The sequence below is a fragment of the Zea mays genome, chromosome 6 (genome assembly GCF_902167145.1).
Source record: "Zea mays cultivar B73 chromosome 6, Zm-B73-REFERENCE-NAM-5.0, whole genome shotgun sequence".
Classification (NCBI taxonomy): Eukaryota; Viridiplantae; Streptophyta; class Magnoliopsida; order Poales; family Poaceae; genus Zea; species Zea mays.
The window spans coordinates 167,501,855-167,518,033 of record NC_050101.1 but is presented as its reverse complement, the minus strand read 5'-3'; the positions used below and the strand labels follow the sequence as shown (position 1 = coordinate 167,518,033).

Genomic DNA, 16,179 nt, shown 5'->3' with positions numbered 1-16,179 from the left:
CTCACAGTTTTTTTCCTGTGTTGAATTTTACGACCTTTTCTAAGAATCATAACATCTTCGAGGTCAGAAAAATTATCATCAAGATTATCATTATGCATGTTATTATCATCATCAGAAACAATACAATCAGCATTAGAATTATCAAAATTAATCCTAACAGATTGAACCACTAAGTTTTTCCTAGACAATTCTAAAGATTTAATCAGGTTTAAATTTTCAACTGCATCATTAAATGAAGAACCTAACTCAACACCTATTTTGTTAGCCACATCCATGAGAACATCATTATCAGTATTCAAGACCGAGAAAGGATTATAGGACATACCTTTATTGATGAAAGCATCTTTAGCCATAGCTCTTGCAGCAGCCTTATCAGCAATTTTCACTTCCTCAGAAGATTCCAATCTGCTACTCCTTCTCACACCTTCAGTAGCTTCACCTTCCATAGGACCACATTTTTTACCACCAGCAATCTTGCTAGCATCCTCAACAATACTCATATGCAATTTCTTTTTATCTTGGGCGGGGGAAGGAATAAAATCATCATCCTTGATGAATTCATCTAACTCCTGAGAATCCAACAAATCATCTTCACTATCATTGAATTCTTCATCCTCATTTCCTTGACTATCAAGGTAGCCTTTAGGATCTTCAGCACCCTTCCCCATTTTCATGCTTTCGGATTGTTCAGACAGGGAACCAGCAACATTGACCTGACTTGAGGATATCTTTAAGGGAGATTTTCCCTTGATATCCATGCCAGAGTCCTCATCACCACTTTTGGCCTTTTTAGCATAGTTGCCAAGAGAGATCTCACCAAACCCTTGTCTATCAACCGAAGCCCTCTTGCCCAGATTAACAGAATCATCATTCCAACCTTCATCAGTAATGTTGTCAATTTTGAAGTAAATGTCATACAAAAAAGGTTTGACACCAACTTCAATGATAGGAGGGATCATAGCAACACTCTTCACATGAACTTTAAACCTCACAATCTCTTTAGAGTTTAAAGAGTTAATATCCACTTCTTCCACTGCTCCAATAGTGGATCCCAATTCACAAATGGCCTGATAATTTTGTAACTCTTCTGGCACATTCTCAGCCACAATCCACATAGAATGCAGTTTAGATTTAGGCTTAGCCTGAGAACTCCAAGAAGAGACAGAGATTTTGGCTCCAGACAATTTCATTTTCAATTCAGGGAAGTTAATCATTTCATCCAATCTCTCTTGAGAGGGGAATTGCATGAGAAAACCAGAATGGCATTTAGTAGCTTTCCAAGTACGGCCCCAAGGAAAGTGAAAACCAAAATCCTTCTCCAAATCATCGGCGGTGATCAAACCCTCAACAATTTTAACCAAGCCGATAAAACTGCGTTTCGGTTTGTTGGATAAGGGTTTGGCGAAATGAGAGGAATAAAACCCTAGCCCATCAGCCGCCATCCCCACAATCGGCATACTCGGCTTATTCTGTTTGGGAAGAACACACCGAGCAGTATTGTGGGTTTCTTTGCGACAGATTTCGCACCACAAAGATTTAAAGCACTCCCTAGCATGATGACCATCTAAACCACATTTCTGGCAAAAAAACCCTACGCACCAATTCATTCTCAGATTTTAGAATGGGGGCGGGGGGGGGTTTGAGAATACCTGGCAGACCGGCATCACCGGGAGTGGGGACGGGAACATCATCTTTGATCTCAGATTTTCCAGATCCAGTCTTCAATCGCCAGCTGAGGTTCCGATTCTTTCCCCACGACTGAGATCCTTGCGGCGCCTCCTTCGGACCCCATCGATCCCAGTTAGGGTTTCGATTTTTCGAATCCATCGGAGCCGACACACCAGAGCGGCCCGGAAGAGGCCACTCCTCACCAAGCGAAGGCGGGCGAAACGGAGAGGAGATCCACCCTCCACAGAAACTTTCTCGCGACGAACTCGGAAGCGACCAGAGACGAGAAAGACGCGAAGCGAGATGGGGAAAAGAGTGCGACCCAAGGAAATCGATAGGAAACCCTACCTGTGAACCTGAAGAACGCCGTCCTTCGCAAGACACGCCGCGCTCCTGTAGCAGTGGGCCGCCCTCCAGCGCGACCACTCTCCCGGGACGCGGAGAAGACGGCCCAGCATCCACATATTCAACAGTGCGGGCCGCCAGCGGACGAAGGAAGGTGGAAGCATGGCATCGCCCTTTTTTCTTTTTCCTCATCGTCCCCGTTGCTTGTGCGTCTCTTTAGAAAACTTTAGTCAAGAAATTAAATTTATATATATTTATTTAATATTTATATTGAAATTAAATACGAATACGAATATCTATATTAGTATTTTAAACGAATACCGATAGATCTCCGGACATATGAATCCATACCCCAACCACGAACCAATCCAATCCGGAACCGACCGACCGCGGCCGACCAGTTCAAAACCAACCCGGACACGACCAATTCAGGCCTCTTCCGCCGTCCACTCGTTCGTGCGAGTCCGACTCCGACGCGATCCCAGCTTTGCCGGGCGGCCAATGTCCCCGCGCAGTCGCGCACGCCAGCGCAGCGGGGGCAAAAGAGCCGTGTCCGCCTGGGATTCCTCTCCGGCTTGCGCCAGGCTTGCCCCTCCACTCCGGAACGAGATCCTCTTGTTGAGAACTACGTTACCACGGATCACCAGATCCGCTCCCTTCCCTTCCGTCAGCAATAGAGGCGCAAGAAGATGTAGAGAACCCGTCTCCCTTCCCATAAGCACGACAGAGGAAACACACGTGACACTGGATATAGGGTTGGGCCTCTGGCCTCTTTCTTATCTCTGTATTATGAGGGGGTGTACATGTTCTTTATATAGAGATGTGAGACCCCTCAGGGGCAAAGCAGGTATTTGCCCACATAACCCTAACTAGGGTTACTTAACACTCCCCCTTGGGCGAATACCGCGACCAACACATGCCTCGTTAAAACTCCGAAAAACCCAGTGGGAAAAATGTGGAGAAAGAGTGCATGGTGATACAAATTGCATTTGCACTTTGTTGCCTCGTTAAAAACCTCATGTGAGAAACTTCAAGAAAACTCACCAAGGAAAAAAGAGTACAACAACTGTCATCGGGACAGATTTCGATCCTTTGGGATCTAGATTCTATCGAATCTTCTACAAGGGCTAACTTTAGAAATGTGCTCCCCCTGATCCTTGCAAAACCATATCAATAAGGCAAAACATCTTCTTCAAGAAGTATATGCACATAAAGACTTAGCAAGCAGATTGCATATCCTTGCAAGGACTAATTCAGGAACTTTACCTCTACTCACTTCTAGGATATACGAGGTAAGTGCACGTATCAATATAAATAAGCCACTTTGATTGATGGTGTTTGATCGACTGGATCTATATATTTGATAGAAAGTTCCATAAAGGTTCACATATTGATCATCAAGTTGACGCCTTCAGGGCATAGAATATGACATTTATTGTCACACGATTGTGATCAATATAAGCATTCGCTCCCCCTGACGATGACATCTGTCAAAGTCATTATCTCTCATAACTCAAGCATATTCTTCAAGATATATGTCTTATTGTTCATCTGGAATCACGAGAATGGATGAGGTTGGGGTACTATCATTTTCTATCTTACACCACAATTTATACATAGTTGTGCAAAGCAAATAACATGTCCTTCAATAGGACTTAGGGGATAATATAGTTGCAATAATACATATTCTAAATATGACACATCGCTCCAGGCGTTCATCCATTGCAACATCTATGATGGTGTAACAAAAGTCCATCAAAGATCGTAATCCATCAGGGATTTTTCATCGATAAGATATATCGTTATAGTCTGTCATTCTGGCACAATGGGGATATTTTGCCAGTAACACCTAAACCTTATAGGTTTCTGCCATTGTGGCTTTAAAGGATACCGTAATTCCACATCTAGTGGAAATTACCATGAGTAAAACTCATGGAATGCACATGTGCTTATTCGGTGAACTTCAAGTCCTTTGGTACCTCATCTTATTCCTTTCCGGATCTGTATGGGTCTTTATCCCTTTATAGGGGTTATCAAACTTTGGTGTTCAACACAGACTTTGTTTCTTCTAGATAAGTTCCATCTGGGAACGATAATCTCAACTAGAAGATATTCTCCCTACATAGGAGAGTGATCATTCATCAGGAATGTATTATTCGGTATGAGATTTATATGTTGCATATTTATAATTCAAGAATATGAGTCCTCCTTGGATCTCATGACGGATCTTCTGAATCCTATTAACTGCATAGTTTAATTCATGCCATTTGCCAGATTATATCATATAGCGGAACAGTGTTTATTGAACACATACGTGGGATGGGTCTCTCACAAGACCACTTGAACCATCGCATTCACCACACATTATTTCAATAGTGCCCATAAATGTCCGAACTTCAAGCTCGTGACTTTCTTTTTGCGATTATTGGTTCAGCCTCAATTGCATTTATCAATGACCCGATAAGAGAGCTTAAAGCACTCATGCCTAGGACTTTGTTTTGGATCCATTTGCAATCTAGAGGGGTAAGATAGGTGTCGACATATTTGTCTCCCACATTTAATAATGAACTTCGTCATTTCCCAAAACGAAAGATTCATTGTTCCGTATTCCCAGCACAATGATATTGCGCGCATTGCTAGGAACTTCATCATGAAGATGAACCTCTTCGTGAGGCAAATCACCAGCAGTGCGAGTTCATCGGAGGAGAGTTATTTACAGACCACGTGAATCTGCAATCAGAACATATGCTTTGACTAAGGCCAATGGATCATATTCGCAGGCGTCCCCGAGAATAGATCAAATACCGATAAGTCAAATGTGGATATGATATTAATCCTGGGTATATCCACATCTACATCAGGTAGAAGCATTCAGACCAATATGGTTACTCCTCAACGATTTCTGGCAAACTCCATATACACAGGAGTACACACCGAACGACAGGTTCAGTTTAGCTTTTGTGCGTTTTATAGAATATTGAGGCATTACACTATATGGGCATTCCTCCCCCTAATGCCGAGATGTTTTAAAAGCATACAGATAAAATCTCCAACCACAATCATCCAGTTGTGGGCAATGTATGCTATTGTGGTGATTTATCTGGGAAATCTTACGCACATTACAGAGAGAGGTTTTATGCAGTGAGCTTTGGACTTAGATTAATGTAGTGGCATGAATACTACATATTTGTCCTTCAACATGAAGGGTTAGTCTCAACATCCAGCGAGACACGCAACAACAAGTTGATTCATGGTTACAATTCTGCAAACTTATTGTTATTACTACCAAATGCATAGTCAATCATTAAGATTTAGACTGATATGTGCAACACTATTTTATCCATAAGGGTCCTTCAGGGGCTCATGCATACCATTCGTTTGGAGCCATTAGTTGACTTCAGATCAACAAGTAAAATGACCATCAGGGTCTAACGCTCACAAAGTCATTCACTGGTTGCATTGTGCTTTTAAGCACATAGGAAAAATGTGTGTGTTTATATTGATAGTGAAGTGCACGACATCAGGCCAATGCTGCCAAGCAAAGATTTTTATATGCAGAGATGTATAGTCCAGCTCATTTTATTATTGCCCATGGTTTACCCAATTACTCATACCGTTCTGAAAGTGGGTATCGATTTATGCAACATTTTTAGGTATTATGATTTTGAGAGAGAATTTATAACAATAGTTAATAAATTGTGATGCTGCCAGCAGGGCAAACATTTCTCCTCATATTATATACCAATTTGTTCTATAAAGCATTATTTTGATCTCTTTGTTGTTCGGCAAAAAGAGAAGCTTTAGAATAGAACAGACAAGGCCAAGAATTCATTTTTTTTATCTAGGAAAAATCACCATATAACTAGCTTTTGATGAAGCAAATGATGATAACTGCTTGGCAAGGACGAAACAATGCTGGTATCCGCCTAGGATCCATCTTCAACAACAGATATTATTGCTCTCATACGAAGAAATCATCAGGAGTAGAGAGGATACAACAGGTCTCTATAAGATCTTCATATTTCTATCACAAATTATCATCACTAGTAGTCAAGTGGTCAAGACATATAACTCTTCTGGCTCCGAGGACCAAGGACATGTTAATGTCTAATTTAGCTTCAAGCTCTGTTGTGATGTGGGATTTCATAGTTATTTGTCTACTCTTCTCACTTCTGGTAGATCAGAGGTAGATTATGGTAAGCATGCCAAAGTGTGGAATTCAGTGTAGTTCGGCTACATAAACCCCAGGTATGTGTCCATTCAGGATCGACCTTTACCATTTTAGCTTACAGTGTATACCAAACTTGTTAAAGGACTATCCTGAGTCAATTCAGTGACTATAAGTATTTATATTTCCGAGAGATGTATGCGACACAAGCATAGAGGTCCTCGATAGAACGAGTAAAGTGGTTCGACGGGAACACACTATGGTTTTCACACCAACATAGTGAAAATTTTCTTAGAATAACCTCTCGGTATACTCGCAACTTCGTGTTGCTAGCGGTTACATGTCCTTTTATCTCATAGTTTGTTTCATGTCATCCAGCGACAAAGAGAGCAATGTGCTAACATCTGGTTGAGCAATGTATGACTAAGATTTCTGATCTTAAATCATTTGGTAAGGTCTTTTTGCTTACTAATAAAATCCCAATTTGTGATGTCTTCTGTGCCAAAAAGGCTTTCATGCATTATATTATATATCTTCGGGTTACTTCAGGTAAAAGTTTATGCATGAGGAGAGAGCAGAGAATTAACTTATCCATGTTCTATTGTATTTCAATTTAATTTCCCAGATTATTCAAGCACTATAGAGCTTGATATAGTTGTTATAGCCACTTGGCAATATAAATAAATATATGATGCCACACAACACAAGCAAATATAATATAGAGCTAAACAAAATTATTTACGAAGGTTGTGCATAATATGACTTTAGGGCTTGAATGACCCGCCACAATCCACGCGAGTACAAGCTCTGGCGTATCTGGCGCCAACGTGTGTGTGGCCATCATGGCCACGACAACACAACAAGCCTTCGTAATAAGTGCAACAAGCACAATTATGGCTCGGTAATTGGGGTACGCGACAAGTCCACACAACGTGCGCAACAGACGCAATTGTGGCTCGGTGATAACGACAGACGAACAGTGCCTACAGGGCATGCGAAAAATACGTGACTCGGCGATGCCGGTCCAACTCAACAGGAGTGGTCCGATTAAGCGAGAGTACAACATAGCAATCACATGACGCAACTAAGTTCGAACGACACAAATATTGCGTCGTGTTGCCAGGGCGCAGTCAATATTCAGCTAATGCCATAACTCAGCCGATTACCAACGCAGCCTGATCGGCGTGTTTGAGTACCCATTATACAATTTAATCGCTCGACGTGAGTACAAAAGCTCAACATAATATAAATATTTAGAGCGATTTAAGTATGCACAATATAGAATTGACATGCATTTTAATACTTTTTTCTGCTAAATATCTGCTATGAGAAATATAAAAGCAAAAAAATAAACACTAAAATTAATGCATGGGCATAACACATTAGGTGTAAAAAGTCAGTTTCTATATTTAAGCATGCATTTTGACTAGTTATTTACGGTAGAAAATAATTAATTGATATAGAAACGATAAAAAACTTATTAATTATTTTTTCAGCCGGTGCTTTTTTTATGTCTCATTTCTTAATCCCAACACTGTGCTCCATTCATGCACCGTGCTCCATTCATGTAAATACGCACCAACTGCTTTTGACTGCGTGCTGCTCTGTGATATGCGAATTCCTCTCTCTCCTTTCTTTTCTCAACCGCTTTGACCGAGAAATATGCATGGGAGTGTTCCATTATCTTTAGCATGCGCTGCTCAACTGCCTCTTTCTTCGTCCCGATGACGAAGTTGAACGAGTGCCAGGGGCCCATCCGAGACCTGCTCTCGTCGAGCGACGGCGTCGGTGCAGGGAAGGCCACAAGAGGTCACGTACTCGTGAACGCGCACGCGACCCGAGGCTGGAGTTCTAGGACCTGTCCCCTCCACAGCTTCTGGCGTGGCACAACCCCGACGTGAGCCTGATAGTGGCGGCAGAGTTCGAACTCGCCTCATGCACATCAACTGGACACCGAGAAGATTGCCAATGTTGGTGGATCTGTGCGCTGAGAGAAGTGGCGGCCACCATGGCCTTCGGGGCAAATAGGTGCCAGGCCGCCACGGCTTCAGCTGTGTGCTGTGAGCACCGCTATTAAGTGTGCGGGTCCTGCCTCCCGTCATGTGTGCGCGTGGGCACCTATCTGCTCGCGTGGCTCCACCACCGCACTGACCACTGAGTGCTGCTGGTGAGCCGTTGTGCTGCTGCTGGTTCTATTTTCCACTTTTCTTCTTTGATCCTCAATGCGCTGTGTTGAACAGATTCAATTTACTCGTAAATATGTACCGCTTAATTGCGTAGAGAGAAAATCGAAGCCTGTCGCGTAGGACAGTTTGGCTAGGCCAGTGACCTGCCGACGTGGTGGAGAGTCGATGCAGATCTGATCCCGCGACAACGTTGAGGTAGAGCGTGCTACGTTACCACGGATCACCAGATCCGCTCCCTTCCCTTCCGTCAGCAATAGAGGCGCAAGAAGATGTAGAGAACCCGTCTCCCTTCCCATAAGCACGACAGAGGAAACACACGTGACACTGGATATAGGGTTGGGCCTCTGGCCTCTTTCTTATCTCTGTATTATGAGGGGGTGTACATGTTCTTTATATAGAGATGTGAGACCCCTCAGGGGCAAAGCAGGTATTTGCCCACATAACCCTAACTAGGGTTACTTAACACCTCTGACGTGGGGAGAGGGCACTGCCGCGTGGCCCCGCGTGCGACAGGGCGCGCGCACTCCACTCCACCGCCTCTCCCCGCCCATAAATAGCGCCCACCGGACGACGTCTTCCCCTCGCCCTCTGGTTTTCCTCTCTTCGCCTCGGTGTCCATCTCCAAGCGCCTCGCCTCTCCTGTCCTTGTCTTGCCCTTCGTCGCCTCGGCGCGGCCGCCATCCGTCGCTCGGGCGGGGGCCTCGGCGCGCTCGTGTTTTACGTCACTTCCTTCTCTATATACTACGTTTCGATTTCGAGGCGGGTCGGCTTCTTCTTCACCGGTTGATTTGTTCCGCTGCTTTGCGCCTCCGTGCTCTCGCAGATCCCTTGGGGCCGTCTCGCCTCCGCGCGACGCCGGCAGCGAGCTGAGTTTGGTTTCGCCGGGTTGCTCGGTTTGCGGTTTATTCTTCCCGCGATTTTAGTTTTTGCGTCGATCCTGTTTCGTCCTCGCCTTCTCAGCGTGTGGGTTGCAGGATTTTGGGTCCGATCCGGTCTTAGGCGTTCGTCATGGCGTCGTGTGGCGAGGAGATGGAGGCAGGTCAGTCTTCTGTCAGATCCGGCGGTTCATTGGTTATCGAGAGATTAGTTGAAGGGTGTAGGTTTGCTTATGGTTCATTCCTCGTTTTGGTTCATTCCTCGTTTTTCGTTTTGATGTCACCATATTGGTGTGAAGATTGCCACCGGACTTTTACTATAAGGTTGTTGATCCTTCATTGGAGATGCTGCTGGCTGGATCTGCAGGGGCAACAAAGTTTTGGAAGTAGATTGAGGCGTTGACTGGACTGATGTTCATAGTATCGGGAGAAGATCGTTCGGATATATATATTTACCTAAATCGCTCATCTGTTAGTTCATACTCATTTTTTGTCCGCTGCAATTCTTAATTGCTTAAATTGGGGCTGGTGGTTTTCTCCAGCAACTCGATTGAATGGATGGATGGGTCGGAGGCGAGTTTGATCCTGCTTCTCCTTGTGCAATCAGGAGTTCGGAACTGTTTAGAGTTCCTTGCGTTTGTTCACTAACCATCCTCTCTCCTGTCTTCCTTCAAAAATTGGCATTATAAGCTTGATTACCCTTCATTGGAAATTCTGCTTGCTGGATCTGCAGGGGCAGAAGAGTTTTGGAACTAGATTGAGGCGTTAACTGGACTGATGTTCATAGTATCGGGAGAAGATCGTTCGGATATATCTACCTAAATCGCTCTTCTACTATTGGTTCATATTTAATTTCTGTCCGCTGCAATTTTTAGTTAATTATATTGGGGCTGATGGTTTTCTCCAGCAACAAGATTATTATATGGATGGATGGATGGATGGTGTTCAAGCGCCTTGCCTGTCCTGTCTTGCCCTTTGTCCCTTCGTCGCCTCGGGCCTCGGCGTGCTCGCATTTTCCATTACTTCGTTTCGATTTTGAGCCGGGTATCATCTTCACCTGTTGTTTTGTTCCGCTGCTTTGCGCCTCCGTGCTCCCGCAGATCCCTTTGGGCCGTTTCGCCTCCGCGCGACGCTGGGAGCGAGCTGAGTATGGTTTGGCTGGGTTGTTCAGTTTGCGGTGTATTCTTCCTGCAATTCTAGTTTTCGTGTTGATTCGGTATCGTCCTCGACTTCTCAGCGTGTGGGTTGCAGGATTGGGTCCGATCGGTGTTGTGAGAGTTCGTCATGATGGCGTGTGGCGAGGAGATACAGGCAGGTCAGTCTTCTGTCAGATCCGACGTTAATTGGTTTTGTTGATTGGACATGGATTGATGATTTCTCAGGCTCAAATGTATCCGGGTGTGGTACCATCAGAACCTCTCGTAGCCTGCACACCAACTGGATTCGGCCCGTTCTTATTTTAATTGCTGATCTCGCTTGTGTCCTTTTTGGTGTTAGTCGTCCTGACTTCAGAAGCAGAAGAAAGGGTCCAGCGCTGGTTACGGAGATATTAGTTGAAGGGTTGAGGTTTTCTTATGGTTCATTCATTGTTTTTCGTTTGATGTCGTCATATTGGTGTGAAGATCGCAACCGGACTTACTATAAGCTTGTTTGCACTTCATTGGAAATGCTGCTGGCTGGATCTGCGGGGGCAACAGAGTTTTGGAAGTTGATTGAGGTGTTGACTGGACCGGTGTATCAGGAAAAGATCGTTGGGATATACATACCAAAATTGCTTTTGTATTGGTTCGTCTTCAGTTTCTGTGCGCTGCAATTCTTTGTTTCTTATATTGGGGCCGGTGGTTTTCTCCAGCAAGATTATATGGATGGATGGGGTTGGAGGCGTGTTTGATCTGGCTTGTGCTTGTGCAATCAGAAGTTAGGAACTGTTCAGAGTTCCTTGTTTGTTCACTAACCATCCTCTCTCCTGCCGTTCTTCGAAAATTGACACTATAAGCATGATTACCCTTCATTGGAAATGCTGTTTGCTGGATCTGCAGGGGCAACATAGTTTTCGAAGTAGATTGTGGCATTGACTGGATTGATGCCATAGACCATAGTACCGGGAGAAGATTGTTAGGATACATCTACCTAGTCGTAAATCGCTCTTCTATTGGTTTATGGTTTATACTCATTTTCTGCCGGCTACAATTCTTAAATGTTTTAAATTGGGGTTGGTGGGTTTCTCCAGCAACTTGATTATATGGATGGATGGGTGGGTGGGTTGGAGGCGAGTTCGACCCTGCTTCTGCTTCTGCAATCAGAAGATTTGAACTGTTCAGAGTTACTTGTTTGTGTTCACTAACTATCCTCTCTGCCAATCTTCTTTGAAAATTGGCTTTCCTCAAAGGTTTCCCTTCGTTAGTAAATCTGCAGTTTTAGGAGACACCACTAGAGTTCGTCCTCATAGATACAAAAGGACATTGCTGGTTATGGAGAGGTCAGTTGAAGGCTGGAGGTTTGACTATGTTCGTTGTTTTTTTATATGTTATATATGGCTGTTCTGATGTCACTTAATGGTGGGTGAAGTTTGCCACCGGACTAATTTGAAGTTTGATTGCCCTTAATTAGAAAAATGTGGTTAGCTGGATCAGGTGATGTTTTGGAGGAATAGAGGTAGATTTAAGCATTTTGGAGGTGGATTGAAGCTTTGACTGGACTCCAAGTTCATTGCATCTGGAGAACATCGTTTGGCTCTGCCTCTCTTTTATTGGTGCTCCTAAATTTCTTGTTCCTTACATTTGGGATGGCGGTTCTCTACTTCTGTTTCTGCATGAGTTAGATTCTGTTTCTGCATGAGCAATAAGTTCTGAATTGTTCAGGATTCCCTTCGTTTGCTGTCAATGTTCTTCGAAAATTTTACTGTCAATGTTCTTCTGAAAAGTTAGCTGTCCGTTTCTGCAGATGCACACAAGCTGAGATAGAATTTCCAACAATTGGTGTTGTCTCCAGAGCCCATCCTTGTTCCACTGGCCATTTGGTTCGCCTTGGATTTGAAGGTTCATTAAGTATATCCTTGAGCCAAAATAGAAAAAAAAAATCATAGAAGAGCTCTTTGGTATCCAGAGAAAACCCTCCGAGTAGTGTGCAACTGTGCATTAATGTGAAGTTTGATAACTTGGACTGACATGTTGTTTTCATGCTCTGCGGTAGTTTGCGCTAACTACTCTGACTATTCCAGTTCCCTTGTTTTGTTTGAGACATCTTAATATTCTTCAATCTAACCAGAGTTCACCTAAAACTTTTGCTCATATCAGCCATTTATTTTGGATCCAGTTGTCTGATTTAAGTTGATGGATGTTTGGTTGGATTTCTGCAGTTGGAGCTAAGGTGCGGGTTGCTAGTTAGACATGAGTTCTAGACATTTCCCACTATGGAGTCTTCCTTCCAGTGATAAATAATTCTTTGCGCTAACTTTATTTGAAGCTGTCCTTAACCTATATGCCTCATATGATGGTGCAGGTTCACTATTATTGTTGATTTCGGGTTTAAGGATATTCTGAAAACAATGGTTCCTAATAGAAGATTAACTATGGCATGTTTTGGTTTGAGTCCGGCCATTCCATGATTTTTATTAGAGCTGATCTTGTGGCAATTGAGCATCTTCTGCCTAGGCCAAATTGGATGGATTCCTAGTTTTATTGGCAAACATAACTGTGGCATGTTTTGAGTCCGATCATGCAATGATTTTTATTGGAGCATCTTCTGCCAAATAGATGGAAGACTCACTAGTTTTGTTGGACGAAATTAACTGGAAGCTTGTGATGTTTTACAATTGGCACACGTTGAATGTTCAGTCCTGTGACTAAATAAAATACTCTAGATACCTGCTCCTGCTCGTACTAGGTTTACTTATTGATTGTTGCAGCGAAGTTATTTACTGTTTTTTACGTAGCGTCTTTGTTGTAGAATACTTCGTTTGGCACAAAAACCGGTTACGTTGTTTGTTTCTTTTTATAATGCTGAGAACATGATATTTTTTTTGTTGGGTATTATATGTGTTCTGATTATTTGTTTGTTTGTTTGTTTGCGGTTTAACACTGCCTTTGCCGGTCCCAAGCCCGGATGCGAAAATGTGGAGGGAACTGCAGGTTGCTTAGTCGCACAATCTCCTTCACATTTTTTCAAGAGAGATCTATTTTTCTAAGGCTCCGTTTGGATCATTGGAATTGAATTTCATTCTAATAATAGTAATTTAGGCATATCAATTAAGAAATTTTGGATTTATACAAAATATATTTGTATACTATTATTAACAAGATATAAGAGATATTTATGTGTTACATTTTTACAATAGAGGAGTGAGACGAAGAGTGTCATGTAAGTTAAAGAGTAGAAACAAATTTTACTAATACATAAAACCATTTCTTATCCTCTATCCCATGAATTTGAGATAGACTTATATATGAACTTTGGAAAGTGGTGGAATGTCAGATTCCAAACTAAATAAGTTACTTTATTGAGTGAATTCTAATTTCTCTAAAATGAAGGGATCCAAACGCCCCGTAAAAGAAAATGAAAACTAACCCTTAGTTCCACTTTATACCATAGCAATCTGCTGGCGAAGTGTTCAGTAGCTTGTTCTATTTATTCAATCTGCTGGCCACCTGTTCAGTAGATGGTTGAGGTTTAGTGTTGAGACTTTATTCCAAGACAAGTGCTCTGCCACTGAATGAACGCATCATAATGAACTTGTCCAAAGTGTCCGGACAATCGAAGCACATCCTCGTCATTGTCCCTGTCGGGCGTATCATTTCATCGATTGAAAAGTGTGAACTGAAGTTCGAACTATAGGCACCGGTTGAGCGACTGCTCATGAAAGCGTTCTTCGAACTAATGGACACCTTTTTATAACGTTAAGCAGTGTAGCGCTTAAGCGTGTGTTAATATTGTTTTTCTTCTTACTAAGTGTGTCTTCTTAAGCAGTGTAGCGCTTAAGCGTGCGTTAGTATTGTTTTTCTTCTTACTAAGTGTGTCTTCTTACTAAGGTCATGTAAGAAAGAACATTATCTATTATGTGTTCGAACCAGAAATGAGCCGGCGGACTGTCCGGCCCTCCGGCGGACTGTCCGCGCCTGTGGGCCGGACTGTCCGCGCGTGGGCAGAGCAGATTAGGGTTCCGAGTTTTGTGCTACGGTTGTTGGCTAAAATCGCGGGATTAGCTCGGAATCAGTTGTGTAAAGGGTCTAGCCCCCCTCCTCTATAAATAGAGAGGTCTACGACCGATTTGTAATCATCAACAATCGAATCAATACAACTTCTATTCGCATTTATTTCTAGTACAATTAGGAGTAGTTCTAGTCTAGTTCTAGTTTAGCCTCTCGATCCCCAAATTCTCCGCCTCTCCTCGACTCTACGTCGATTAGAGGAGTCTAGGTCGGCCGGCCCGAGCCTAGACAACTCCTAGGATCTCTCCTCCCCGACGGGGTCCCTCCCGGGATCGAGATCCAGGCGCCGCCGGCGATCTTCCGCCGCCCCTGCGCACGCGCGGACCGTCCGGCCCCAGGGCGCGGACCGTCCAGACGTCAGGCAGGAAAACCTAGCCCCTGCGCCAGGTCGCGGACCGTCCGGCCCCAGGCCGTGGACCGTCCGCGCCTGACCAGAGAGCACCGCCGCCGGTTCTTCTTGAGTATTTGGCGCTCCGAAAAGGCGTCAACATACTTTTTGGCGACTCTGCTGGGGACAACACATCTAGGCTCATCAAATCGGCCCTCAATGGCCGGTTCAAGGGAGAGCTCTGATATTTCTCCAAGCAACATCATAGAGCCGACTTGGGAAACCTTGCCGGCTGACGAGCAGCTCCAGTTTGAGGAGCACAAGGAGCGGATGATCCAGGAGGCGAGATCGAAATTCTTGGCCAACTTCAAAGTGGACAGGAACAACAAGGTCGTCCGACATCGGGCGACGGATCCGGCTTCGCTCCAACCCACGCCAGATATCCCCAATGTAAGTAATACCAACGAACTACAATCTCTTAGAAATTATGTAGAAGAGCAGCGTGAACAAATGCAGAGCATCATAGGGGGTATGCAAAGCGATGTTAAGAGACTAGTACATGCATTCGATAAGTCTAACATCGCAAATTTTCCTTCACATGAGGTTGGGTTAGGAGATAACGCGTGTAACACATCGGCTACAGGTTGTCACGACCAGTCACAACCCCTTTATGGGATGCCGATGGACACATACCCTAAGCAACCGCAAATCGGCAGCAAACCAGCCGATCTGCACATGCCCGGACCGTCCGCACGTGAGCGCGGACCGTCCGGGCCAGCAACAGTCGGGCCTATTTTTAATGAGTTACCTAGATATGCGCCCGAGCCACCACACATGGCACAGAACCCAAACTACCTAGTCGGACGGTCCGCATACAACGACGGACGGTCCGCATATAACCACGGACAGTCCGGGTACGTATCCGGACAGTCCGCGCATGAGTATTTTGAGGAGGATTATTACATGAATCCTCGCCCGTCCCAGCAACACTTCCCATCACACTATGCGATGCACCAGCCCATTAATTCAGGATCCAAAGCCCAGGAAAGCTTTCCGGCCCCACCTAGAAGGCCGGAAAGAAACGATCAAACCTATGACCCATATAGGGCAAATGAAAATGCACCACGTAACTCAAACCAATGGGCGGAAAGACAACATGCTAATATCCAGCCAACCCCACCTATGTTTGACCAGAGAGCCGGTGGTCTTGCACCGGCTGCCATTGATATAGTAAGGGAAGAAATAGCCGGGGCGTTCCGAGATAAGCTCGGAGTAAGCATGGTCCCTGGGGGGCAATCATATCGGAAACCTTATGACAGCCGATTTGATCACCACCCATACTCACAGGGAACCAGGATACCCGAATTCGCAAAATTTTCGGGTGATCAAGGGAAAAACACAC

The 16,179-nt window shown here is 44.2% G+C and overlaps 1 long non-coding RNA gene across 1 annotated transcript; it reads left to right on the top strand.

Annotated features, from left to right (window-relative positions):
* The first annotated feature begins 8,950 nt into the window (after positions 1–8,950).
* LOC103630547 (uncharacterized) lies at positions 8,951–13,301 on the top strand. Its single transcript, XR_555117.3, has 2 exons — positions 8,951–12,611; positions 12,744–13,301. It is a non-coding gene; the product is annotated as an uncharacterized lncRNA (long non-coding RNA).
* Positions 13,302–16,179: the final 2,878 nt, after the last annotated feature.